At 40.5% G+C, this 24,213-nt stretch overlaps 33 non-coding genes across 33 annotated transcripts; all 33 read right to left on the bottom strand.

The window, feature by feature from the left end:
• Positions 1-141: 141 nt before the first annotated feature.
• TRNAL-UAA (transfer RNA leucine (anticodon UAA)) lies at positions 142-224 on the bottom strand. Its single transcript has one exon. It is a non-coding gene; the product is annotated as a tRNA-Leu (tRNA).
• Positions 225-565: 341 nt separating this feature from the next.
• Positions 566-648, bottom strand: TRNAL-UAA (transfer RNA leucine (anticodon UAA)). Its single transcript has one exon. It is a non-coding gene; the product is annotated as a tRNA-Leu (tRNA).
• Positions 649-1,001: 353 nt separating this feature from the next.
• TRNAL-UAA (transfer RNA leucine (anticodon UAA)) lies at positions 1,002-1,084 on the bottom strand. Its single transcript has one exon. It is a non-coding gene; the product is annotated as a tRNA-Leu (tRNA).
• Positions 1,085-1,425: 341 nt separating this feature from the next.
• Positions 1,426-1,508, bottom strand: TRNAL-UAA (transfer RNA leucine (anticodon UAA)). The gene has a single exon. It is a non-coding gene; the product is annotated as a tRNA-Leu (tRNA).
• A 354-nt stretch (positions 1,509-1,862) lies between these two features.
• Positions 1,863-1,945, bottom strand: TRNAL-UAA (transfer RNA leucine (anticodon UAA)). The gene has a single exon. It is a non-coding gene; the product is annotated as a tRNA-Leu (tRNA).
• A 353-nt stretch (positions 1,946-2,298) lies between these two features.
• TRNAL-UAA (transfer RNA leucine (anticodon UAA)) lies at positions 2,299-2,381 on the bottom strand. The gene has a single exon. It is a non-coding gene; the product is annotated as a tRNA-Leu (tRNA).
• A 355-nt stretch (positions 2,382-2,736) lies between these two features.
• Positions 2,737-2,819, bottom strand: TRNAL-UAA (transfer RNA leucine (anticodon UAA)). The gene has a single exon. It is a non-coding gene; the product is annotated as a tRNA-Leu (tRNA).
• A 2,543-nt stretch (positions 2,820-5,362) lies between these two features.
• Positions 5,363-5,445, bottom strand: TRNAL-UAA (transfer RNA leucine (anticodon UAA)). Its single transcript has one exon. It is a non-coding gene; the product is annotated as a tRNA-Leu (tRNA).
• Positions 5,446-7,548: 2,103 nt separating this feature from the next.
• Positions 7,549-7,631, bottom strand: TRNAL-UAA (transfer RNA leucine (anticodon UAA)). Its single transcript has one exon. It is a non-coding gene; the product is annotated as a tRNA-Leu (tRNA).
• A 356-nt stretch (positions 7,632-7,987) lies between these two features.
• On the bottom strand, positions 7,988-8,070 carry TRNAL-UAA (transfer RNA leucine (anticodon UAA)). Its single transcript has one exon. It is a non-coding gene; the product is annotated as a tRNA-Leu (tRNA).
• A 355-nt stretch (positions 8,071-8,425) lies between these two features.
• Positions 8,426-8,508, bottom strand: TRNAL-UAA (transfer RNA leucine (anticodon UAA)). Its single transcript has one exon. It is a non-coding gene; the product is annotated as a tRNA-Leu (tRNA).
• A 354-nt stretch (positions 8,509-8,862) lies between these two features.
• Positions 8,863-8,945, bottom strand: TRNAL-UAA (transfer RNA leucine (anticodon UAA)). The gene has a single exon. It is a non-coding gene; the product is annotated as a tRNA-Leu (tRNA).
• Positions 8,946-10,175: 1,230 nt separating this feature from the next.
• TRNAL-UAA (transfer RNA leucine (anticodon UAA)) lies at positions 10,176-10,258 on the bottom strand. The gene has a single exon. It is a non-coding gene; the product is annotated as a tRNA-Leu (tRNA).
• Positions 10,259-10,612: 354 nt separating this feature from the next.
• On the bottom strand, positions 10,613-10,695 carry TRNAL-UAA (transfer RNA leucine (anticodon UAA)). Its single transcript has one exon. It is a non-coding gene; the product is annotated as a tRNA-Leu (tRNA).
• Positions 10,696-11,484: 789 nt separating this feature from the next.
• On the bottom strand, positions 11,485-11,567 carry TRNAL-UAA (transfer RNA leucine (anticodon UAA)). Its single transcript has one exon. It is a non-coding gene; the product is annotated as a tRNA-Leu (tRNA).
• A 355-nt stretch (positions 11,568-11,922) lies between these two features.
• Positions 11,923-12,005, bottom strand: TRNAL-UAA (transfer RNA leucine (anticodon UAA)). Its single transcript has one exon. It is a non-coding gene; the product is annotated as a tRNA-Leu (tRNA).
• A 1,231-nt stretch (positions 12,006-13,236) lies between these two features.
• Positions 13,237-13,319, bottom strand: TRNAL-UAA (transfer RNA leucine (anticodon UAA)). Its single transcript has one exon. It is a non-coding gene; the product is annotated as a tRNA-Leu (tRNA).
• Positions 13,320-13,675: 356 nt separating this feature from the next.
• Positions 13,676-13,758, bottom strand: TRNAL-UAA (transfer RNA leucine (anticodon UAA)). The gene has a single exon. It is a non-coding gene; the product is annotated as a tRNA-Leu (tRNA).
• A 355-nt stretch (positions 13,759-14,113) lies between these two features.
• On the bottom strand, positions 14,114-14,196 carry TRNAL-UAA (transfer RNA leucine (anticodon UAA)). Its single transcript has one exon. It is a non-coding gene; the product is annotated as a tRNA-Leu (tRNA).
• Positions 14,197-14,550: 354 nt separating this feature from the next.
• TRNAL-UAA (transfer RNA leucine (anticodon UAA)) lies at positions 14,551-14,633 on the bottom strand. Its single transcript has one exon. It is a non-coding gene; the product is annotated as a tRNA-Leu (tRNA).
• Positions 14,634-15,862: 1,229 nt separating this feature from the next.
• On the bottom strand, positions 15,863-15,945 carry TRNAL-UAA (transfer RNA leucine (anticodon UAA)). The gene has a single exon. It is a non-coding gene; the product is annotated as a tRNA-Leu (tRNA).
• Positions 15,946-16,300: 355 nt separating this feature from the next.
• On the bottom strand, positions 16,301-16,383 carry TRNAL-UAA (transfer RNA leucine (anticodon UAA)). The gene has a single exon. It is a non-coding gene; the product is annotated as a tRNA-Leu (tRNA).
• Positions 16,384-17,610: 1,227 nt separating this feature from the next.
• On the bottom strand, positions 17,611-17,693 carry TRNAL-UAA (transfer RNA leucine (anticodon UAA)). The gene has a single exon. It is a non-coding gene; the product is annotated as a tRNA-Leu (tRNA).
• A 355-nt stretch (positions 17,694-18,048) lies between these two features.
• TRNAL-UAA (transfer RNA leucine (anticodon UAA)) lies at positions 18,049-18,131 on the bottom strand. Its single transcript has one exon. It is a non-coding gene; the product is annotated as a tRNA-Leu (tRNA).
• Positions 18,132-18,488: 357 nt separating this feature from the next.
• Positions 18,489-18,571, bottom strand: TRNAL-UAA (transfer RNA leucine (anticodon UAA)). Its single transcript has one exon. It is a non-coding gene; the product is annotated as a tRNA-Leu (tRNA).
• A 355-nt stretch (positions 18,572-18,926) lies between these two features.
• Positions 18,927-19,009, bottom strand: TRNAL-UAA (transfer RNA leucine (anticodon UAA)). Its single transcript has one exon. It is a non-coding gene; the product is annotated as a tRNA-Leu (tRNA).
• Positions 19,010-19,363: 354 nt separating this feature from the next.
• Positions 19,364-19,446, bottom strand: TRNAL-UAA (transfer RNA leucine (anticodon UAA)). Its single transcript has one exon. It is a non-coding gene; the product is annotated as a tRNA-Leu (tRNA).
• A 354-nt stretch (positions 19,447-19,800) lies between these two features.
• TRNAL-UAA (transfer RNA leucine (anticodon UAA)) lies at positions 19,801-19,883 on the bottom strand. Its single transcript has one exon. It is a non-coding gene; the product is annotated as a tRNA-Leu (tRNA).
• A 355-nt stretch (positions 19,884-20,238) lies between these two features.
• TRNAL-UAA (transfer RNA leucine (anticodon UAA)) lies at positions 20,239-20,321 on the bottom strand. The gene has a single exon. It is a non-coding gene; the product is annotated as a tRNA-Leu (tRNA).
• Positions 20,322-20,675: 354 nt separating this feature from the next.
• On the bottom strand, positions 20,676-20,758 carry TRNAL-UAA (transfer RNA leucine (anticodon UAA)). The gene has a single exon. It is a non-coding gene; the product is annotated as a tRNA-Leu (tRNA).
• A 1,229-nt stretch (positions 20,759-21,987) lies between these two features.
• Positions 21,988-22,070, bottom strand: TRNAL-UAA (transfer RNA leucine (anticodon UAA)). Its single transcript has one exon. It is a non-coding gene; the product is annotated as a tRNA-Leu (tRNA).
• Positions 22,071-22,425: 355 nt separating this feature from the next.
• On the bottom strand, positions 22,426-22,508 carry TRNAL-UAA (transfer RNA leucine (anticodon UAA)). The gene has a single exon. It is a non-coding gene; the product is annotated as a tRNA-Leu (tRNA).
• A 792-nt stretch (positions 22,509-23,300) lies between these two features.
• TRNAL-UAA (transfer RNA leucine (anticodon UAA)) lies at positions 23,301-23,383 on the bottom strand. Its single transcript has one exon. It is a non-coding gene; the product is annotated as a tRNA-Leu (tRNA).
• Between the last annotated feature and the right edge of the window lie 830 nt (positions 23,384-24,213).

The following is a 24,213-nucleotide window of genomic DNA, read 5'->3' as shown; positions in this document are numbered from 1 at the left end:
CTCCTAGGATAAAAAGAATGCTATAAACACACAGTCGCAGGATTCAGATTGAGAAAAAAATTATTGGCAAAGAGACCTGCAGCAGGATCTTTTGTGTTGCTCTACGATTCCTAGCTTGCAGAGCTCCCCGGCTAAAACCTATACCAGGAGTGGGGTTTGAACCCACGCGGATACATATCCATTGGATCTTAAGTCCAACGCCTTAACCACTCGGCCATCCTGGTGTAAAACTATCCCGCTTTGCTCCCAATCGGATGCAAATGTTGGCCATACAATGCTCTTTGATGCGGTTTTCAGAATTTGGTTCAATTTCATCTATTTCCTTGTGCAGTTTAAACATTTAGACACAAAAATCGATTCTTTCATCCAAAGTTTTGAAGATTGTTATGTGCGTAAAGCACATATGATCATGGTAGGGATCATGATTAACAATTTGCTCCTAGGATAAAAAGAATGTAATAAACACACAGTCACAGGATTCAGATTGAGAAAAAAATTATTGGCAAAGACACCTGTTGTGTTGCTCTATGATTCCTAGCTTGCAGAGCTCCCCGGCTGAAACCTATACCAGGAGTGGGGTTTGAACCCACGCGGATACATATCCATTGGATCTTAAGTCCAACGCCTTAACAACTCGGCCATCCTGGTGAAAGACTGTCTTGTTTTTGCTCCCAATCGGATACAAATGTTGGCCATGCAATGCTCTTTGATGCGGTTTTCAGAATTTGGTTCAATTTCATCTTTTTCCTTGTGCAGTTTAAACATTTAGACACAAAAATCGATTCTTTCATCCAAAGTTTTAAGATTGTAATGTGCGTAAAGCACATATGATCATGGTAGGGATCATGATTAACAATTTGCTCCTAGGATAAAAAGAATGTAATAAACACACAGTCACAGGATTCAGATTGAGAAAAAAATTATTGGCAAAGAGACCTGCAGCAGGATCTGTTGTGTTGCTCTACGATTCCTAGCTTGCAGAGCTCCCCGGCTAAAACCTATACCAGGAGTGGGGTTTGAACCCACGCGGATACATATCCATTGGATCTTAAGTCCAACGCCTTAACCACTCGGCCATCCTGGTGTAAAACTATCCCGCTTTGCTCCCAATCGGATGCAAATGTTGGCCATACAATGCTCTTTGATGCGGTTTTCAGAATTTGGTTCAATTTCATCTATTTCCTTGTGCAGTTTAAACATTTAGACACAAAAATCGATTCTTTCATCCAAAGTTTTGAAGATTGTTATGTGCGTAAAGCACATATGATCATGGTAGGGATCATGATTAACAATTTGCTCCTAGGATAAAAAGAATGTAATAAACACACAGTCACAGGATTCAGATTGAGAAAAAAATTATTGGCAAAGAGACCTGTTGTGTTGCTCTATGATTCCTAGCTTGCAGAGCTCCCCGGCTGAAACCTATACCAGGAGTGGGGTTTGAACCCACGCGGATACATATCCATTGGATCTTAAGTCCAACGCCTTAACCACTCGGCCATCCTGGTGGAAGACTGTCCTGTTTTTGCTCCGAATCGGATACAAATGTTGGCCATGCAATGCTCTTTGATGCAGTTTTCAGAATTTGGTTCAATTTCATCTATTTCCTTGTGCAGTTTAAACATTTAGACACAAAAATCGATTCTTTCATCCAAGGTTTTGAAGATTGTTATGTGCGTAAAGCACATATGATCATGGTAGGGATCATGATTAACAATTTGCTCCTAGGATAAAAAGAATGCTATAAACACACAGTCGCAGGATTCAGATTGAGAAAAAAATTATTGGCAAAGAGACCTGCAGCAGGATCTTTTGTGTTGCTCTACGATTCCTAGCTTGCAGAGCTCCCCGGCTAAAACCTATACCAGGAGTGGGGTTTGAACCCACGCGGATACATATCCATTGGATCTTAAGTCCAACGCCTTAACAACTCGGCCATCCTGGTGAAAGACTGTCTTGTTTTTGCTCCCAATCGGATACAAATGTTGGCCATGCAATGCTCTTTGATGCGGTTTTCAGAATTTGGTTCAATTTCATCTTTTTCCTTGTGCAGTTTAAACATTTAGACACAAAAATCGATTCTTTCATCCAAAGTTTTAAGATTGTAATGTGCGTAAAGCACATATGATCATGGTAGGGATCATGATTAACAATTTGCTCCTAGGATAAAAAGAATGTAATAAACACACAGTCACAGGATTCAGATTGAGAAAAAAATTATTGGCAAAGAGACCTGCAGCAGGATCTTTTGTGTTGCTCTACAATTCCTAGCTTGCAGAGCTCCCCGGCTAAAACCTATACCAGGAGTGGGGTTTGAACCCACGCGGATACATATCCATTGGATCTTAAGTCCAACGCCTTAACCACTCGGCCATCCTGGTGGAAAACTGTCCTGTTTTTGCTCCCAATCGGATGCAAATGTTGGCCATACAATGCTCTTTGATGCGGTTTTCAGAATTTGGTTCAATTTCATCTATTTCCTTGTGCAGTTTAAACATTTAGACACAAAAATCGATTCTTTCATCCAATGTTTTGTAGATTGGATATGTGCGTAAAGCACCTATGATCATGGTAGGGATCATGATTAACAATTTGCTCCTAGGATAAAAAGAATGCTATAAACACACAGTCGCAGGATTCAGATTGAGAAAAAAATTATTGGCAAAGAGACCTGCAGCAGGATCTTTTGTGTTGCTCTACGATTCCTAGCTTGCAGAGCTCCCCGGCTAAAACCTATACCAGGAGTGGGGTTTGAACCCACGCGGATACATATCCATTGGATCTTAAGTCCAACGCCTTAACCACTCGGCCATCCTGGTGGAAGACTGTCTTATTTTTGCTCCCAATCGTATACAAATGTTGGCCATGCAATGCTCTTTGATGCGGTTATCAGAATTTGGTTCAATTTCATCTTTTTCCTTGTGCAGTTTAAACATTTAGACACAAAAATCAATTCTTTCATCCAAAGTTTTAAAATTGTAATGTGCGTAAAGCACATATGATCATGGTAGGGATCATGATTAACAATTTGCTCCTAGGATAAAAAGAATGTAATAAACACACAGTCACAGGATTCAGATTGAGAAAAAAATTATTGGCAAAGAGACCTGCAGCAGGATCTTTTGTGTTGCTCTACGATTCCTAGCTTGCAGAGCTCCCCGGCTAAAACCTATACCCGGAGTGGGGTTTGAACCCACGCGGATACATATCCATTAGTTCTTAAGTCCAACGCTTTAACCACTCGGCCATCCTGGTGTAAAACTATCCTGTTTTTGCTCCCAATCGGATACAAATGTTGGCCATGCAATGCTCTTTGATGCGGTTTTCAGAATTTGGTTCAATTTCATCTATTTCCTTGTGCAGTTGAAACATTTAGACACAAAAATCGATTCTTTCATCCAATGTTTTGTAGATTGGATATGTGCGTAAAGCACCTATGATCATGGTAGGGATCATGATTAACAATTTGCTCCTAGGATAAAAAGAATGCTATAAACACACAGTCGCAGGATTCAGATTGAGAAAAAAATTATTGGCAAAGAGACCTGCAGCAGGATCTTTTGTGTTGCTCTACGATTCCTAGCTTGCAGAGTTCCCACGCTAAAACCTATACCCGGAGTGGGGTTTGAATCCACGCGGATACATATCCATTGGATCTTAAGTCCAACGCCTTAACAACTTGGCCATCCTAGTGAAAGACTATCTTGCTTTGGCTCCCAATCGGATACAAATGTTGGCCATGCAATGCTCTTTGATGCAGTTTTCAGAATTTGGTTCAATTTCATCTATTTCCTTGTGCAGTTTAAACATTTAGACACAAAAATCGATTCTTTCATCCAAAGTTTTGAAGATTGTTATGTGCGTAAAGTACATATGATCATGGTAGGGATCATGATTAACAATTTGCTCCTAGGATAAAAAGAATGCTATAAACACACAGTCACAGGATTCAGATTGAGAAAAAAATTATTGGCAAAGAGACCTGCAGCAGGATCTGTTGTGTTGCTCTACGATTCCTAGCTTGCAGAGCTCCCCGGCTAAAACCTATACCAGGAGTGGGGTTTGAACCCACGCAGATACATATCCATTGGATCTTAAGTCCAACACCTTAACCACTCGGACATCCTGGTGGAAGACTGTCCTGTTTTCGCTCCCAATCGGATGCAAATGTTGGCCATACAATGCTCTTTGATGCGGTTTTCAGAATTTGGTTCAATTTCATCTATTTCCTTGTGCAGTTTAAACATTTAGACACAAAAATCGATTCTTTCATCCAATGTTTTGTAGATTGGATATGTGCGTAAAGCACCTATGATCATGGTAGGGATCATGATTAACAATTTGCTCCTAGGATAAAAAGAATGCTATAAACACACAGTCGCAGGATTCAGATTGAGAAAAAAATTATTGGCAAAGAGACCTGCAGCAGGATCTTTTGTGTTGCTCTACGATTCCTAGCTTGCAGAGCTCCCCGGCTAAAACCTATACCCGGAGTGGGGTTTGAACCCACGCGGATACATATCCATTAGTTCTTAAGTCCAACGCTTTAACCACTCGGCCATCCTGGTGTAAAACTATCCTCTTTTTGGTCCCAATCGGATCCAAATGTTGGCCATGCAATGCTCTTTGATGCGGTTTTCAGAATTTGGTTCAATTTCATCTATTTCCTTGTGCAGTTTAAACATTTAGACACAAAAATCGATTCTTTCATCCAATGTTTTGTAGATTGGATATGTGCGTAAAGCACCTATGATCATGGTAGGGATCATGATTAACAATTTGCTCCTAGGATAAAAAGAATGCTATAAACACACAGTCGCAGGATTCAGATTGAGAAAAAAATTATTGGCAAAGAGACCTGCAGCAGGATCTTTTGTGTTGCTCTACGATTCCTAGCTTGCAGAGTTCCCACGCTAAAACCTATACCAGGAGTGGGGTTTGAACCCACGCGGATACATATCCATTGGATCTTAAGTCCAACTGCCTTAACAACTTGGCCATCCTAGTGAAAGACTATCTTGCTTTGGCTCCCAATCGGATACAAATGTTGGCCATGCAATGCTCTTTGATGCGGTTTTCAGAATTTGGTTCAATTTCATCTATTTCCTTGTGCAGTTTAAACATTTAGACACAAAAATCGATTCTTTCATCCAATGTTTTGTAGATTGGATATGTGCGTAAAGCACCTATGATCATGGTAGGGATCATGATTAACAATTTGCTCCTAGGATAAAAAGAATGCTATAAACACACAGTCGCAGGATTCAGATTGAGAAAAAAATTATTGGCAAAGAGACCTGCAGCAGGATCTTTTGTGTTGCTCTACGATTCCTAGCTTGCAGAGCTCCCCGGCTAAAACCTATACCAGGAGTGGGGTTTGAACCAACGCGGATACATATCCATTGGATCTTAAGTCCAACGCCTTAACCACTCGGCCATCCTGGTGGAAGACTGCCTTATTTTTGCTCCCAATCGTATACAAATGTTGGCCATGCAATGCTCTTTGATGCGGTTTTCAGAATTTGGTTCAATTTCATCTATTTCCTTGTGCAGTTTAAACATTTAGACACAAAAATCGATTCTTTCATCCAAGGTTTTGAAGATTGTTATGTGCTTAAAGCACATATGATCATGGTAGGGATCATGATTAACAATTTGCTCCTAGGATAAAAAGAATGCTATAAACACACAGTCACAGGATTCAGATTGAGAAAAAAATTATTGGCAAAGAGACCTGCAGCAGGATCTGTTGTGTTGCTCTACGATTCCTAGCTTGCAGAGCTCCCCGGCTAAAACCTATACCAGGAGTGGGGTTTGAACCCACGCGGATACATATCCATTGGATCTTAAGTCCAACGCCTTAACAACTCTGCCATCCTGGTGAAAGACTGTCTTGTTTTTGCTCCCAATCGGATACAAATGTTGGCCATGCAATGCTCTTTGATGCGGTTATCAGAATTTGGTTCAATTTCATCTTTTTCCTTGTGCAGTTTAAACATTTAGACACAAAAATCAATTCTTTCATCCAAAGTTTTAAGATTGTAATGTGCGTAAAGCACATATGATCATGGTAGGGATCATGATTAACAATTTGCTCCTAGGATAAAAAGAATGTAATAAACACACAGTCACAGGATTCAGATTGAGAAAAAAATTATTGGCAAAGAGACCTGCAGCAGGATCTTTTGTGTTGCTCTACGATTCCTAGCTTGCAGAGCTCCCCGGCTAAAACCTATACCCGGAGTGGGGTTTGAACCCACGCGGATACATATCCATTAGTTCTTAAGTCCAACGCTTTAACCACTCGGCCATCCTGGTGTAAAACTATCCTCTTTTTGGACCCAATCGGATACAAATGTTGGCCATACAATGCTCTTTGATGCGGTTTTCAGAATTTGGTTCAATTTCATCTATTTCCTTGTGCAGTTGAAACATTTAGACACAAAAATCGATTCTTTCATCCAATGTTTTGTAGATTGGATATGTGCGTAAAGCACCTATGATCATGGTAGGGATCATGATTAACAATTTGCTCCTAGGATAAAAAGAATGCTATAAACACACAGTCGCAGGATTCAGATTGAGAAAAAAATTATTGGCAAAGAGACCTGCAGCAGGATCTTTTGTGATGCTCTACGATTCCTAGCTTGCAGAGCTCCCCGGCTAAAACCTATACCAGGAGTGGTGTTTGAACCCACGCGGATACATATCCATTGGATCTTAAGTCCAACGCCTTAACAACTTGGCCATCCTAGTGAAAGACTATCTTGTTTTGGCTCCCAATCGGATACAAATGTTGGCCATGCAATGCTCTTTGATGCGGTTTTCAGAATTTGGTTCAATTTCATCTATTTCCTTGTGCAGTTTAAACATTTAGACACAAAAATCGATTCTTTCATCCAATGTTTTGTAGATTGGATATGTGCGTAAAGCACCTATGATCATGGTAGGGATCATGATTAACAATTTGCTCCTAGGATAAAAAGAATGCTATAAACACACAGTCGCAGGATTCAGATTGAGAAAAAAATTATTGGCAAAGAGACCTGCAGCAGGATCTTTTGTGTTGCTCTACGATTCCTAGCTTGCAGAGCTCCCCGGCTAAAACCTATACCAGGAGTGGGGTTTGAACCCACGCGGATACATATCCATTGGATCTTAAGTCCAACGCCTTAACAACTTGGCCATCCTAGTGAAAGACTATCTTGCTTTGGCTCCCAATCGGATACAAATGTTGGCCATGCAATGCTCTTTGATGCGGTTTTCAGAATTTGGTTCAATTTCATCTATTTCCTTGTGCAGTTTAAACATTTAGACACAAAAATCGATTCTTTCATCCAAAGTTTTGAAGATTGTTATGTGCGTAAAGTACATATGATCATGGTAGGGATCATGATTAACAATTTGCTCCTAGGATAAAAAGAATGCTATAAACACACAGTCACAGGATTCAGATTGAGAAAAAAATTATTGGCAAAGAGACCTGCAGCAGGATCTGTTGTGTTGCTCTACGATTCCTAGCTTGCAGAGCTCCCCGGCTAATACCTATACCAGGAGTGGGGTTTGAACCCACGCAGATACATATCCATTGGATTTTAAGTCCAACGCCTTAACCACTCGGCCATCCTGGTGGAAGACTGTCCTGTTTTTGCTCCCAATCGGATGCAAATGTTGGCCATACAATGCTCTTTGATGCGGTTTTCAGAATTTGGTTCAATTTCATCTATTTCCTTGTGCAGTTTAAAACATTTAGACACAAAAATCGATTCTTTCATCCAATGTTTTGTAGATTGGATATGTGCGTAAAGCACCTATGATCATGGTAGGGATCATGATTAACAATTTGCTCCTAGGATAAAAAGAATGCTATAAACACACAGTCGCAGGATTCAGATTGAGAAAAAAATTATTGGCAAAGAGACCTGCAGCAGGATCTTTTGTGTTGCTCTACGATTCCTAGCTTGCAGAGCTCCCCGGGTAAAACCTATACCAGGAGTGGGGTTTGAACCCACGCGGATACATATCCATTGGATCTTAAGTCCAACGCCTTAACCACTCGGCCATCCTGGTGTAAAACTATCCTGTTTTTACTCCCAATCGGATGCAAATGTTGGCCATACAATGCTCTTTGATGCGGTTTTCAGAATTTGGTTCAATTTCATCTATTTCCTTGTGCAGTTTAAACATTTAGACACAAAAATCGATTCTTTCATCCAAGGTTTTGAAGATTGTTATGTGCGTAAAGCACATATGATCATGGTAGGGATCATGATTAACAATTTGCTCCTAGGATAAAAAGAATACTAAAAACACACAGTCACAGGATTCAGATTGAGAAAACAAATTTTTGGCAAAGAGACCTGCAGCAGGATCTTTTGTGTTGCTCTACGATTCCTAGCTTGCAGAGCTCCCCGGCTAAAACCTATACCAGGAGTGGGGTTTGAACCCACGCGGATACATATCCATTGGATCTTAAGTACAACGCCTTAACCACTCGGCCATCCCGGTGTAAAACTATCCTTTTTTTGCTCCCAATCGGATGCAAATGTTGGCCATACAATGCTCTTTGATGCGGTTTTCAGAATTTGGTTCAATTTCATCTATTTCCTTGTGCAGTTTAAACATTTAGACACAAAAATCGATTCTTTCATCCAAAGTTTTGAAGATTGTTATGTGCGTAAAGCACATATGATCATGGTAGGGATCATGATTAACAATTTGCTCCTAGGATAAAAAGAATGTAATAAACACACAGTCACAGGATTCAGATTGAGAAAAAAATTATTGGCAAAGAGACCTGCAGCAGGATCTGTTGTGTTGCTCTACGATTCCTAGCTTGCAGAGCTCCCCGGCTAAAACCTATACCAGGAGTGGGGTTTGAACCCACGCGGATACATATCCATTGGATCTTAAGTCCAACGCCTTAACCACTCGGCCATCCTGGTGAAAGACTGTCCTGTTTTTGCTCCCAATCGGATACAAATGTTGGCCATGCAATGCTCTTTGATGCGGTTTTCAGAATTTGGTTCAATTTCATCTATTTCCTTGTGCAGTTTAAACATTTAGACACAAAAATCGATTCTTTCATCCAAGGTTTTGAAGATTGTTATGTGCGTAAAGCACATATGATCATGGTAGGGATCATGATTAACAATTTGCTCCTAGGATAAAAAGAATGCTATAAACACACAGTCGCAGGATTCAGATTGAGAAAAAAATTATTGGCAAAGAGACCTGCAGCAGGATCTGTTGTGTTGCTCTACGATTCCTAGCTTGCAGAGCGCCCCGGCTAAAACCTATACCAGGAGTGGGGTTTGAACCCACGCGGATACATATCCATTAGTTCTTAAGTCCAACGCTTTAACCACTCGGCCATCCTGGTGTAAAACTATCCTCTTTTTGGTCCCAATCGGATCCAAATGTTGGCCATGCAATGCTCTTTGATGCGGTTTTCAGAATTTGGTTCAATTTCATCTATTTCCTTGTGCAGTTTAAACATTTAGACACAAAAATCGATTCTTTCATCCAATGTTTTGTAGATTGGATATGTGCGTAAAGCACCTATGATCATGGTAGGGATCATGATTAACAATTTGCTCCTAGGATAAAAAGAATGCTATAAACACACAGTCGCAGGATTCAGATTGAGAAAAAAATTATTGGCAAAGAGACCTGCAGCAGGATCTTTTGTGTTGCTCTACGATTCCTAGCTTGCAGAGTTCCCACGCTAAAACCTATACCAGGAGTGGGGTTTGAACCCACGCGGATACATATCCATTGGATCTTAAGTCCAACGCCTTAACAACTTGGCCATCCTAGTGAAAGACTATTTTGCTTTAGCTCCCAATCGGATACAAATGTTGGCCATGCAATGCTCTTTGATGCGGTTTTCAGAATTTGGTTCAATTTCATCTATTTCCTTGTGCAGTTTAAACATTTAGACACAAAAATCGATTCTTTCATCCAATGTTTTGTAGATTGGATATGTGCGTAAAGCACCTATGATCATGGTAGGGATCATGATTAACAATTTGCTCCTAGGATAAAAAGAATGCTATAAACACACAGTCGCAGGATTCAGATTGAGAAAAAAATTATTGGCAAAGAGACCTGCAGCAGGATCTTTTGTGTTGCTCTACGATTCCTAGCTTGCAGAGCTCCCCGGGTAAAACCTATACCAGGAGTGGGGTTTGAACCCACGCGGATACATATCCATTGGATCTTAAGTCCAACGCCTTAACCACTCGGCCATCCTGGTGTAAAACTATACTGTTTTTACTCCCAATCGGATGCAAATGTTGGCCATACAATGCTCTTTGATGCGGTTTTCAGAATTTGGTTCAATTTCATCTATTTCCTTGTGCAGTTTAAACATTTAGACACAAAAATCGATTCTTTCATCCAAAGTTTTGAAGATTGTTATGTGCGTAAAGCACATATGATCATGGTAGGGATCATGATTAACAATTTGCTCCTAGGATAAAAAGAATGTAATAAACACACAGTCACAGGATTCAGATTGAGAAAAAAATTATTGGCAAAGAGACCTGCAGCAGGATCTGTTGTGTTGCTCTACGATTCCTAGCTTGCAGAGCTCCCCGGCTAAAACCTATACCAGGAGTGGGGTTTGAACCCACGCGGTTACATATCCATTGGATCTTAAGTCCAACGCCTTAACAACTCGGCCATCCTGGTGGAAGACTGTCCTGTTTTTGCTCCCAATCGGATACAAATGTTGGCCATGCAATGCTCTTTGATGCGGTTTTCAGAATTTGGTTCAATTTCATCTATTTCCTTGTGCAGTTTAAACATTTAGACACAAAAATCGATTCTTTCATCCAAAGTTTTGAAGATTGTTATGTGCGTAAAGCACATATGATCATGGTAGGGATCATGATTAACAATTTGCTCCTAGGATAAAAAGAATGCTATAAACACACAGTCGCAGGATTCAGATTGAGAAAAAAATTATTGGCAAAGAAACCTGCAGCAGGATCTTTTGTGTTGCTCTACGATTCCTAGCTTGCAGAGCTCCCCGGCTAAAACCTATACCAGGAGTGGGGTTTGAACCCACGCGGTTACATATCCATTGGATCTTAAGTCCAATGCCTTAACAACTCGGCCATCCTGGTGAAAGACTGTCTTGTTTTCCTCCCAATCGGATGCAAATGTTGGCCATACAATGCTCTTTGATGCGGTTTTCAGAATTTGGTTCAATTTCATCTTTTTCCTTGTGCAGTTTAAACATTTAGACACAAAAATCGATTCTTTCATCCAAAGTTTTAAGATTGTAATGTGCGTAAAGCACATATGATCATGGTAGGGATCATGATTAACAATTTGCTCCTAGGATAAAAAGAATGTAATAAACACACAGTCACAGGATTCAGATTGAGAAAAAAATTATTGGCAAAGAGACCTGCAGCAGGATCTGTTGTGTTGCTCTACGATTCCTAGCTTGCAGAGCTCCCCGGCTAAAACCTATACCAGGAGTGGGGTTTGAACCCACGCGGATACATATCCATTGGATCTTAAGTCCAACGCCTTAACCACTCGGCCATCCTGGTGGAAGACTGTCCTGTTTTTGCTCCCAATCGGATGCAAATGTTGGCCATACAATGCTCTTTGATGCGGTTTTCAGAATTTGGTTCAATTTCATCTATTTCCTTGTGCAGTTTAAACATTTAGACACAAAAATCGATTCTTTCATCCAATGTTTTGTAGATTGGATATGTGCGTAAAGCACCTATGATCATGGTAGGGATCATGATTAACAATTTGCTCCTAGGATAAAAAGAATGCTATAAACACACAGTCGCAGGATTCAGATTGAGAAAAAAATTATTGGCAAAGAGACCTGCAGCAGGATCTTTTGTGTTGCTCTACGATTCCTAGCTTGCAGAGCTCCCCGGCTAATACCTATACCAGGAGTGGGGTTTGAACCCACGCAGATACATATCCATTGGATCTTAAGTCCAACGCCTTAACCACTCGGCCATCCTGGTGGAAGACTGTCCTGTTTTTGCTCCCAATCGGATGCAAATGTTGGCCATACAATGCTCTTTGATGCGGTTTTCAGAATTTTGGTTCAATTTCATCTATTTCCTTGTGCAGTTTAAAACATTTAGACACAAAAATCGATTCTTTCATCCAATGTTTTGTAGATTGGATATGTGCGTAAAGCACCTATGATCATGGTAGGGATCATGATTAACAATTTGCTCCTAGGATAAAAAGAATGCTATAAACACACAGTCGCAGGATTCAGATTGAGAAAAAAATTATTGGCAAAGAGACCTGCAGCAGGATCTTTTGTGTTGCTCTACGATTCCTAGCTTGCAGAGCTCCCCGGCTAAAACCTATACCAGGAGTGGGGTTTGAACCCACGCGGATACATATCCATTGGATCTTAAGTCCAACGCCTTAACAACTTGGCCATCCTAGTGAAAGACTATCTTGCTTTGGCTCCCAATCGGATACAAATGTTGGCCATGCAATGCTCTTTGATGCGGTTTTCAGAATTTGGTTCAATTTCATCTATTTCCTTGTGCAGTTTAAACATTTAGACACAAAAATCGATTCTTTCATCCAAAGTTTTGAAGATTGTTATGTGCGTAAAGTACATATGATCATGGTAGGGATCATGATTAACAATTTGCTCCTAGGATAAAAAGAATGCTATAAACACACAGTCACAGGATTCAGATTGAGAAAAAAATTATTGGCAAAGAGACCTGCAGCAGGATCTGTTGTGTTGCTCTACGATTCCTAGCTTGCAGAGTTCCCACGCTAAAACCTATACCAGGAGTGGGGTTTGAACCCACGCGGATACATATCCATTGGATCTTAAGTCTAACGCCTTAACAACTTGGCCATCCTAGTGAAAGACTATCTTGCTTTGGCTCCCAATCGGATACAAATGTTGGCCATGCAATGCTCTTTGATGCGGTTTTCAGAATTTGGTTCAATTTCATCTATTTCCTTGTGCAGTTTAAACATTTAGACACAAAAATCGATTCTTTCATCCAAAGTTTTGAAGATTGTTATGTGCGTAAAGTACATATGATCATGGTAGGGATCATGATTAACAATTTGCTCCTAGGATAAAAAGAATGCTATAAACACACAGTCACAGGATTCAGATTGAGAAAAAAATTATTGGCAAAGAGACCTGCAGCAGGATCTGTTGTGTTGCTCTACGATTCCTAGCTTGCAGAGCTCCCCGGCTAATACCTATACCAGGAGTGGGGTTTGAACCCACGCAGATACATATCCATTGGATCTTAAGTCCAACGCCTTAACCACTCGGCCATCCTGGTGGAAGACTGTCCTGTTTTTGCTCCCAATCGGATGCAAATGTTGGCCATACAATGCTCTTTGATGCGGTTTTCAGAATTTGGTTCAATTTCATCTATTTCCTTGTGCAGTTTAAAACATTTAGACACAAAAATCGATTCTTTCATCCAATGTTTTGTAGATTGGATATGTGCGTAAAGCACCTATGATCATGGTAGGGATCATGATTAACAATTTGCTCCTAGGATAAAAAGAATGCTATAAACACACAGTCGCAGGATTCAGATTGAGAAAAAAATTATTGGCAAAGAGACCTGCAGCAGGATCTTTTGTGTTGCTCTACGATTCCTAGCTTGCAGAGCTCCCCGGGTAAAACCTATACCAGGAGTGGGGTTTGAACCCACGCGGATACATATCCATTGGATCTTAAGTCCAACGCCTTAACCACTCGGCCATCCTGGTGTAAAACTATCCTGTTTTTACTCCCAATCGGATGCAAATGTTGGCCATACAATGCTCTTTGATGCGGTTTTCAGAATTTGGTTCAATTTCATCTATTTCCTTGTGCAGTTTAAACATTTAGACACAAAAATCGATTCTTTCATCCAAGGTTTTGAAGATTGTTATGTGCGTAAAGCACATATGATCATGGTAGGGATCATGATTAACAATTTGCTCCTAGGATAAAAAGAATACTAAAAACACACAGTCACAGGATTCAGATTGAGAAAACAAATTTTTGGCAAAGAGACCTGCAGCAGGATCTTTTGTGTTGCTCTACGATTCCTAGCTTGCAGAGCTCCCCGGCTAAAACCTATACCAGGAGTGGGGTTTGAACCCACGCGGATACATATCCATTGGATCTTAAGTACAACGCCTTAACCACTCGGCCATCCCGGTGTAAAACTATCCTTTTTTTGCTCCCAATCGGATGCAAATGTTGGCCATACAATGCTCTTTGATGCGGTTTTCAGAATTTGGTTCAATTTCATCTATTTCCTTGTGCAGTTTAAACATTTAGACACAAAAATCGATTCTTTCATCCAAAGTTTTGAAGATTGTTATGTGCGTAAAGCACATATGATCATGGTAGGGATCATGATTAACAATTTGCTCCTAGGATAAAAAGAATGTAATAAACACACAGTCACAGGATTCAGATTGAGAAAAAAATTATTGGCAAAGAGACCTGCAGCAGGATCTGTTGTGTTGCTCTACGATTCCTAGCTTGCAGAGCTCCCCGGCTAAAACCTATACCAGGAGTGGGGTTTGAACCCACGCGGATACATATCCATTGGATCTTAAGTCCAACGCCTTAACCACTCGGCCATCCTGGTGGAAGACTGTCCTGTTTTTGCTCCCAATCGGATACAAATGTTGGCCATGCAATGCTCTTTGATGCGGTTTTCAGAATTTGGTTCAATTTCATCTATTTCCTTGTGCAGTTTAAACATTTAGACACAAAAATCGATTCTTTCATCCAAGGTTTTGAAGATTGTTATGTGCGTAAAGCACATATGATCATGGTAGGGATCATGATTAACAATTTGCTCCTAGGATAAAAAGAATGCTATAAACACACAGTCGCAGGATTCAGATTGAGAAAAAAATTATTGGCAAAGAGACCTGCAGCAGGATCTGTTGTGTTGCTCTACGATTCCTAGCTTGCAGAGCTCCCCGGCTAAAACCTATACCAGGAGTGGGGTTTGAACCCACGCGGATACATATCCATTAGTTCTTAAGTCCAACGCTTTAACCACTCGGCCATCCTGGTGTAAAACTATCCTCTTTTTGGTCCCAATCGGATCCAAATGTTGGCCATGCAATGCTCTTTGATGCGGTTTTCAGAATTTGGTTCAATTTCATCTATTTCCTTGTGCAGTTTAAACATTTAGACACAAAAATCGATTCTTTCATCCAATGCTTTGTAGATTGGATATGTGCGTAAAGCACCTATGATCATGGTAGGGATCATGATTAACAATTTGCTCCTAGGATAAAAAGAATGCTATAAACACACAGTCGCAGGATTCAGATTGAGAAAAAAATTATTGGCAAAGAGACCTGCAGCAGGATCTTTTGTGTTGCTCTACGATTCCTAGCTTGCAGAGTTCCCACGCTAAAACCTATACCAGGAGTGGGGTTTGAACCCACGCGGATACATATCCATTGGATCTTAAGTCCAACGCCTTAACAACTTGGCCATCCTAGTGAAAGACTATTTTGCTTTAGCTCCCAATCGGATACAAATGTTGGCCATGCAATGCTCTTTGATGCGGTTTTCAGAATTTGGTTCAATTTCATCTATTTCCTTGTGCAGTTTAAACATTTAGACACAAAAATCGATTCTTTCATCCAAAGTTTTGAAGATTGTTATGTGCGTAAAGCACATATGATCATGGTAGGGATCATGATTAACAATTTGCTCCTAGGATAAAAAGAATGCTATAAACACACAGTCACAGGATTCAGATTGAGAAAAAAATTATTGGCAAAGAGACCTGCAGCAGGATCTGTTGTGTTGCTCTACGATTCCTAGCTTGCAGAGCTCCCCGGCTAAAACCTATACCAGGAGTGGGGTTTGAACCCACGCAGATACATATCCATTGGATCTTAAGTCCAACGCCTTAACCACTCGGCCATCCTGGTGGAAGACTGTCCTGTTTTTGCTCCCAATCGGATGCAAATGTCGGCCATACAATGCTCTTTGATGCGGTTTTCAGAATTTGGTTCAATTTCATCTATTTCCTTGTGCAGTTTAAACATTTAGACACAAAAATCGATTCTTTCATCCAATGTTTTGTAGATTGGATATGTGCGTAAAGCACCTATGATCATGGTAGGGATCATGATTAACAATTTGCTCCTAGGATAAAAAGAATGCTATAAACACACAGTCGCAGGATTCAGATTGAGAAAAAAATTATTGGCAAAGAGACCTGCAGCAGGATCTTTTGTGTTGCTCTACGATTCCTAGCTTGCAGAGCTCCCCGGGTAAAACCTATACCAGGAGTGGGGTTTGAACCCACGCGGATACATATCCATTGGATCTTAAGTCCAACGCCTTAACCACTCGGCCATCCTGGTGTAAAACTATACTGTTTTTACTCCCAATCGGATGCAAATGTTGGCCATACAATGCTCTTTGATGCGGTTTTCAGAATTTGGTTCAATTTCATCTATTTCCTTGTGCAGTTTAAACATTTAGACACAAAAATCGATTCTTTCATCCAAAGTTTTGAAGATTGTTATGTGCGTAAAGCACATATGATCATGGTAGGGATCATGATTAACAATTTGCTCCTAGGATAAAAAGAATGTAATAAACACACAGTCACAGGATTCAGATTGAGAAAAAAATTATTGGCAAAGAGACCTGCAGCAGGATCTGTTGTGTTGCTCTACGATTCCTAGCTTGCAGAGCTCCCCGGCTAAAACCTATACCAGGAGTGGGGTTTGAACCCACGCGGTTACATATCCATTGGATCTTAAGTCCAACGCCTTAACAACTCGGCCATCCTGGTGGAAGACTGTCCTGTTTTTGCTCCCAATCGGATACAAATGTTGGCCATGCAATGCTCTTTGATGCGGTTTTCAGAATTTGGTTCAATTTCATCTATTTCCTTGTGCAGTTTAAACATTTAGACACAAAAATCGATTCTTTCATCCAAAGTTTTGAAGATTGTTATGTGCGTAAAGCACATATGATCATGGTAGGGATCATGATTAACAATTTGCTCCTAGGATAAAAAGAATGCTATAAACACACAGTCGCAGGATTCAGATTGAGAAAAAAATTATTGGCAAAGAAACCTGCAGCAGGATCTTTTGTGTTGCTCTACGATTCCTAGCTTGCAGAGCTCCCCGGCTAAAACCTATACCAGGAGTGGGGTTTGAACCCACGCGGTTACATATCCATTGGATCTTAAGTCCAACGCCTTAACAACTCGGCCATCCTGGTGAAAGACTGTCTTGTTTTTGCTCCCAATCGGATGCAAATGTTGGCCATACAATGCTCTTTGATGCGGTTTTCAGAATTTGGTTCAATTTCATCTTTTTCCTTGTGCAGTTTAAACATTTAGACACAAAAATCGATTCTTTCATCCAAAGTTTTAAGATTGTAATGTGCGTAAAGCACATATGATCATGGTAGGGATCATGATTAACAATTTGCTCCTAGGATAAAAAGAATGTAATAAACACACAGTCACAGGATTCAGATTGAGAAAAAAATTATTGGCAAAGAGACCTGCAGCAGGATCTGTTGTGTTGCTCTACGATTCCTAGCTTGCAGAGCTCCCCGGCTAAAACCTATACCAGGAGTGGGGTTTGAACCCACGCGGATACATATCCATTGGATCTTAAGTCCAACGCCTTAACCACTCGGCCATCCTGGTGGAAGACTGTCCTGTTTTTGCTCCCAATCGGATGCAAATGTTGGCCATACAATGCTCTTTGATGCGGTTTTCAGAATTTGGTTCAATTTCATCTATTTCCTTGTGCAGTTTAAACATTTAGACACAAAAATCGATTCTTTCATCCAATGTTTTGTAGATTGGATATGTGCGTAAAGCACCTATGATCATGGTAGGGATCATGATTAACAATTTGCTCCTAGGATAAAAAGAATGCTATAAACACACAGTCGCAGGATTCAGATTGAGAAAAAAATTATTGGCAAAGAGACCTGCAGCAGGATCTTTTGTGTTGCTCTACGATTCCTAGCTTGCAGAGCTCCCCGGCTAATACCTATACCAGGAGTGGGGTTTGAACCCACGCAGATACATATCCATTGGATCTTAAGTCCAACGCCTTAACCACTCGGCCATCCTGGTGGAAGACTGTCCTGTTTTTGCTCCCAATCGGATGCAAATGTTGGCCATACAATGCTCTTTGATGCGGTTTTCAGAATTTTGGTTCAATTTCATCTATTTCCTTGTGCAGTTTAAAACATTTAGACACAAAAATCGATTCTTTCATCCAATGTTTTGTAGATTGGATATGTGCGTAAAGCACCTATGATCATGGTAGGGATCATGATTAACAATTTGCTCCTAGGATAAAAAGAATGCTATAAACACACAGTCGCAGGATTCAGATTGAGAAAAAAATTATTGGCAAAGAGACCTGCAGCAGGATCTTTTGTGTTGCTCTACGATTCCTAGCTTGCAGAGCTCCCCGGGTAAAACCTATACCAGGAGTGGGGTTTGAACCCACGCGGATACATATCCATTGGATCTTAAGTCCAACGCCTTAACCACTCGGCCATCCTGGTGTAAAACTATCCTGTTTTTACTCCCAATCGGATGCAAATGTTGGCCATACAATGCTCTTTGATGCGGTTTTCAGAATTTGGTTCAATTTCATCTATTTCCTTGTGCAGTTTAAACATTTAGACACAAAAATCGATTCTTTCATCCAAGGTTTTGAAGATTGTTATGTGCGTAAAGCACATATGATCATGGTAGGGATCATGATTAACAATTTGCTCCTAGGATAAAAAGAATGCTATAAACACACAGTCACAGGATTCAGATTGAGAAAACAAATTTTTGGCAAAGAGACCTGCAGCAGGATCTTTTGTGTTGCTCTACGATTCCTAGCTTGCAGAGCTCCCCGGCTAAAACCTATACCAGGAGTGGGGTTTGAACCCACGCGGATACATATCCATTGGATCTTAAGTACAACGCCTTAACCACTCGGCCATCCCGGTGTAAAACTATCCTTTTTTTGCTCCCAATCGGATGCAAATGTTGGCCATACAATGCTCTTTGATGCGGTTTTCAGAATTTGGTTCAATTTCATCTATTTCCTTGTGCAGTTTAAACATTTAGACACAAAAATCGATTCTTTCATCCAAAGTTTTGAAGATTGTTATGTGCGTAAAGCACATATGATCATGGTAGGGATCATGATTAACAATTTGCTCCTAGGATAAAAAGAATGTAATAAACACACAGTCACATGATTCAGATTGAGAAAAAAATTATTGGCAAAGAGACCTGCAGCAGGATCTGTTGTGTTGCTCTACGATTCCTAGCTTGCAGAGCTCCCCGGCTAAAACCTATACCAGGAGTGGGGTTTGAACCCACGCGGATACATATCCATTGGATCTTAAGTCCAACGCCTTAACCACTCGGCCATCCTGGTGGAAGACTGTCTTGTTTTTGCTCCCAATCGGATGCAAATGTTGGCCATACAATGCTCTTTGATGCGGTTTTCAGAATTTGGTTCAATTTCATCTTTTTCCTTGTGCAGTTTAAACATTTAGACACAAAAATCGATTCTTTCATCCAAAGTTTTGAAGATTGTTATGTGCGTAAAGCACATATGATCATGGTAGGGATCATGATTAACAATTTGCTCCTAGGATAAAAAGAATGCTATAAACACACAGTCACAGGATTCAGATTGAGAAAAAAATTATTGGCAAAGAGACCTGCAGCAGGATCTGTTGTGTTGCTCTACGATTCCTAGCTTGCAGAGCTCCCCGGCTAAAACCTATACCAGGAGTGGGGTTTGAACCCACGCAGATACATATCCATTGGATCTTAAGTCCAACGCCTTAACCACTCGGCCATCCTGGTGGAAGACTGTCCTGTTTTTGCTCCCAATCGGATGCAAATGTTGGCCATACAATGCTCTTTGATGCGGTTTTCAGAATTTGGTTCAATTTCATCTATTTCCTTGTGCAGTTTAAACATTTAGACACAAAAATCGATTCTTTCATCCAAGGTTTTGAAGATTGTTATGTGCGTAAAGCACATATGATCATGGTAGGGATCATGATTAACAATTTGCTCCTAGGATAAAAAGAATGCTATAAACACACAGTCACAGGATTCAGATTGAGAAAACAAATTTTTGGCAAAGAGACCTGCAGCAGGATCTTTTGTGTTGCTCTACGATTCCTAGCTTGCAGAGCTCCCCGGCTAAAACCTATACCAGGAGTGGGGTTTGAACCCACGCGGATACATATCCATTGGATCTTAAGTACAACGCCTTAACCACTCGGCCATCCCGGTGTAAAACTATCCTTTTTTTGCTCCCAATCGGATGCAAATGTTGGCCATACAATGCTCTTTGATGCGGTTTTCAGAATTTGGTTCAATTTCATCTATTTCCTTGTGCAGTTTAAACATTTAGACACAAAAATCGATTCTTTCATCCAAAGTTTTGAAGATTGTTATGTGCGTAAAGCACATATGATCATGGTAGGGATCATGATTAACAATTTGCTCCTAGGATAAAAAGAATGTAATAAACACACAGTCACATGATTCAGATTGAGAAAAAAATTATTGGCAAAGAGACCTGCAGCAGGATCTGTTGTGTTGCTCTACGATTCCTAGCTTGCAGAGCTCCCCGGCTAAAACCTATACCAGGAGTGGGGTTTGAACCCACGCAGATACATATCCATTGGATCTTAAGTCCAACGCCTTAACCACTCGGCCATCCTGGTGGAAGACTGTCCTGTTTTTGCTCCCAATCGGATACAAATGTTGGCCATGCAATGCTCTTTGATGCGGTTTTCAGAATTTGGTTCAATTTCATCTATTTCCTTGTGCAGTTTAAACATTTAGACACAAAAATCGATTCTTTCATCCAAGGTTTTGAAGATTGTTATGTGCGTAAAGCACATATGATCATGGTAGGGATCATGATTAACAATTTGCTCCTAGGATAAAAAGAATGCTATAAACACACAGTCGCAGGATTCAGATTGAGAAAAAAATTATTGGCAAAGAGACCTGCAGCAGGATCTGTTGTGTTGCTCTACGATTCCTAGCTTGCAGAGCTCCCCGGCTAAAACCTATACCAGGAGTGGGGTTTGAACCCACGCGGATACATATCCATTAGTTCTTAAGTCCAACGCTTTAACCACTCGGCCATCCTGGTGTAAAACTATCCTCTTTTTGGTCCCAATCGGATCCAAATGTTGGCCATGCAATGCTCTTTGATGCGGTTTTCAGAATTTGGTTCAATTTCATCTATTTCCTTGTGCAGTTTAAACATTTAGACACAAAAATCGATTCTTTCATCCAATGTTTTGTAGATTGGATATGTGCGTAAAGCACCTATGATCATGGTAGGGATCATGATTAACAATTTGCTCCTAGGATAAAAAGAATGCTATAAACACACAGTCGCAGGATTCAGATTGAGAAAAAAATTATTGGCAAAGAGACCTGCAGCAGGATCTTTTGTGTTGCTCTACGATTCCTAGCTTGCAGAGTTCCCACGCTAAAACCTATACCAGGAGTGGGGTTTGAACCCACGCGGATACATATCCATTGGATCTTAAGTCCAACGCCTTAACAACTTGGCCATCCTAGTGAAAGACTATTTTGCTTTAGCTCCCAATCGGATACAAATGTTGGCCATGCAATGCTCTTTGATGCGGTTTTCAGAATTTGGTTCAATTTCATCTATTTCCTTGTGCAGTTTAAACATTTAGACACAAAAATCGATTCTTTCATCCAAAGTTTTGAAGATTGTTATGTGCGTAAAGCACATATGATCATGGTAGGGATCATGATTAACAATTTGCTCCTAGGATAAAAAGAATGCTATAAACACACAGTCACAGGATTCAGATTGAGAAAAAAATTATTGGCAAAGAGACCTGCAGCAGGATCTGTTGTGTTGCTCTACGATTCCTAGCTTGCAGAGCTCCCCGGCTAAAACCTATACCAGGAGTGGGGTTTGAACCCACGCAGATACATATCCATTGGATCTTAAGTCCAACGCCTTAACCACTCGGCCATCCTGGTGGAAGACTGTCCTGTTTTTGCTCCCAATCGGATGCAAATGTTGGCCATACAATGCTCTTTGATGCGGTTTTCAGAATTTGGTTCAATTTCATCTATTTCCTTGTGCAGTTTAAACATTTAGACACAAAAATCGATTCTTTCATCCAATGTTTTGTAGATTGGATATGTGCGTAAAGCACCTATGATCATGGTAGGGATCATGATTAACAATTTGCTCCTAGGATAAAAAGAATGCTATAAACACACAGTCGCAGGATTCAGATTGAGAAAAAAATTATTGGCAAAGAGACCTGCAGCAGGATCTTTTGTGTTGCTCTACGATTCCTAGCTTGCAGAGCTCCCCGGGTAAAACCTATACCAGGAGTGGGGTTTGAACCCACGCGGATACATATCCATTGGATCTTAAGTCCAACGCCTTAACCACTCGGCCATCCTGGTGTAAAACTATCCTGTTTTTACTCCCAATCGGATGCAAATGTTGGCCATACAATGCTCTTTGATGCGGTTTTCAGAATTTGGTTCAATTTCATCTATTTCCTTGTGCAGTTTAAACATTTAGACACAAAAATCGATTCTTTCATCCAAGGTTTTGAAGATTGTTATGTGCGTAAAGCACATATGATCATGGTAGGGATCATGATTAACAATTTGCTCCTAGGATAAAAAGAATGCTATAAACACACAGTCACAGGATTCAGATTGAGAAAACAAATTTTTGGCAAAGAGACCTGCAGCAGGATCTTTTGTGTTGCTCTACGATTCCTAGCTTGCAGAGCTCCCCGGCTAAAACCTATACCAGGAGTGGGGTTTGAACCCACGCGGATACATATCCATTGGATCTTAAGTACAACACCTTAACCACTCGGCCATCCCGGTGTAAAACTATCCTTTTTTTGCTCCCAATCGGATGCAAATGTTGGCCATACAATGCTCTTTGATGCGGTTTTCAGAATTTGGTTCAATTTCATCTATTTCCTTGTGCAGTTTAAACATTTAGACACAAAAATCGATTCTTTCATCCAAAGTTTTGAAGATTGTTATGTGCGTAAAGCACATATGATCATGGTAGGGATCATGATTAACAATTTGCTCCTAGGATAAAAAGAATGTAATAAACACACAGTCACATGATTCAGATTGAGAAAAAAATTATTGGCAAAGAGACCTGCAGCAGGATCTGTTGTGTTGCTCTACGATTCCTAGCTTGCAGAGCTCCCCGGCTAAAACCTATACCAGGAGTGGGGTTTGAACCCACGCGGATACATATCCATTGGATCTTAAGTCCAACGCCTTAACCACTCGGCCATCCTGGTGGAAGACTGTCCTGTTTTTGCTCCCAATCGGATACAAATGTTGGCCATGCAATGCTCTTTGATGCGGTTTTCAGAATTTGGTTCAATTTCATCTATTTCCTTGTGCAGTTTAAACATTTAGACACAAAAATCGATTCTTTCATCCAAGGTTTGAAGATTGTTATGTGCGTAAAGCACATATGATCATGGTAGGGATCATGATTAACAATTTGCTCCTAGGATAAAAAGAATGCTATAAACACACAGTCGCAGGATTCAGATTGAGAAAAAAATTATTGGCAAAGAGACCTGCAGCAGGATCTGTTGTGTTGCTCTACGATTCCTAGCTTGCAGAGCTCCCCGGCTAAAACCTATACCAGGAGTGGGGTTTGAACCCACGCGGATACATATCCATTAGTTCTTAAGTCCAACGCTTTAACCACTCGGCCATCCTGGTGTAAAACTATCCTCTTTTTGGTCCCAATCGGATCCAAATGTTGGCCATGCAATGCTCTTTGATGCGGTTTTCAGAATTTGGTTCAATTTCATCTATTTCCTTGTGCAGTTTAAACATTTAGACACAAAAATCGATTCTTTCATCCAATGTTTTGTAGATTGGATATGTGCGTAAAGCACCTATGATCATGGTAGGGATCATGATTAACAATTTGCTCCTAGGATAAAAAGAATGCTATAAACACACAGTCGCAGGATTCAGATTGAGAAAAAAATTATTGGCAAAGAGACCTGCAGCAGGATCTTTTGTGTTGCTCTACGATTCCTAGCTTGCAGAGTTCCCACGCTAAAACCTATACCAGGAGTGGGGTTTGAACCCACGCGGATACATATCC

The sequence above is a fragment of the Eleutherodactylus coqui genome, chromosome 3, assembly GCF_035609145.1.
Source record: "Eleutherodactylus coqui strain aEleCoq1 chromosome 3, aEleCoq1.hap1, whole genome shotgun sequence".
NCBI classification, from domain to species: domain Eukaryota; kingdom Metazoa; phylum Chordata; class Amphibia; order Anura; family Eleutherodactylidae; genus Eleutherodactylus; species Eleutherodactylus coqui.
The sequence above is the reverse complement of the archived record's forward strand: the minus strand, read 5'-3'. Positions and strand labels throughout refer to the sequence as shown.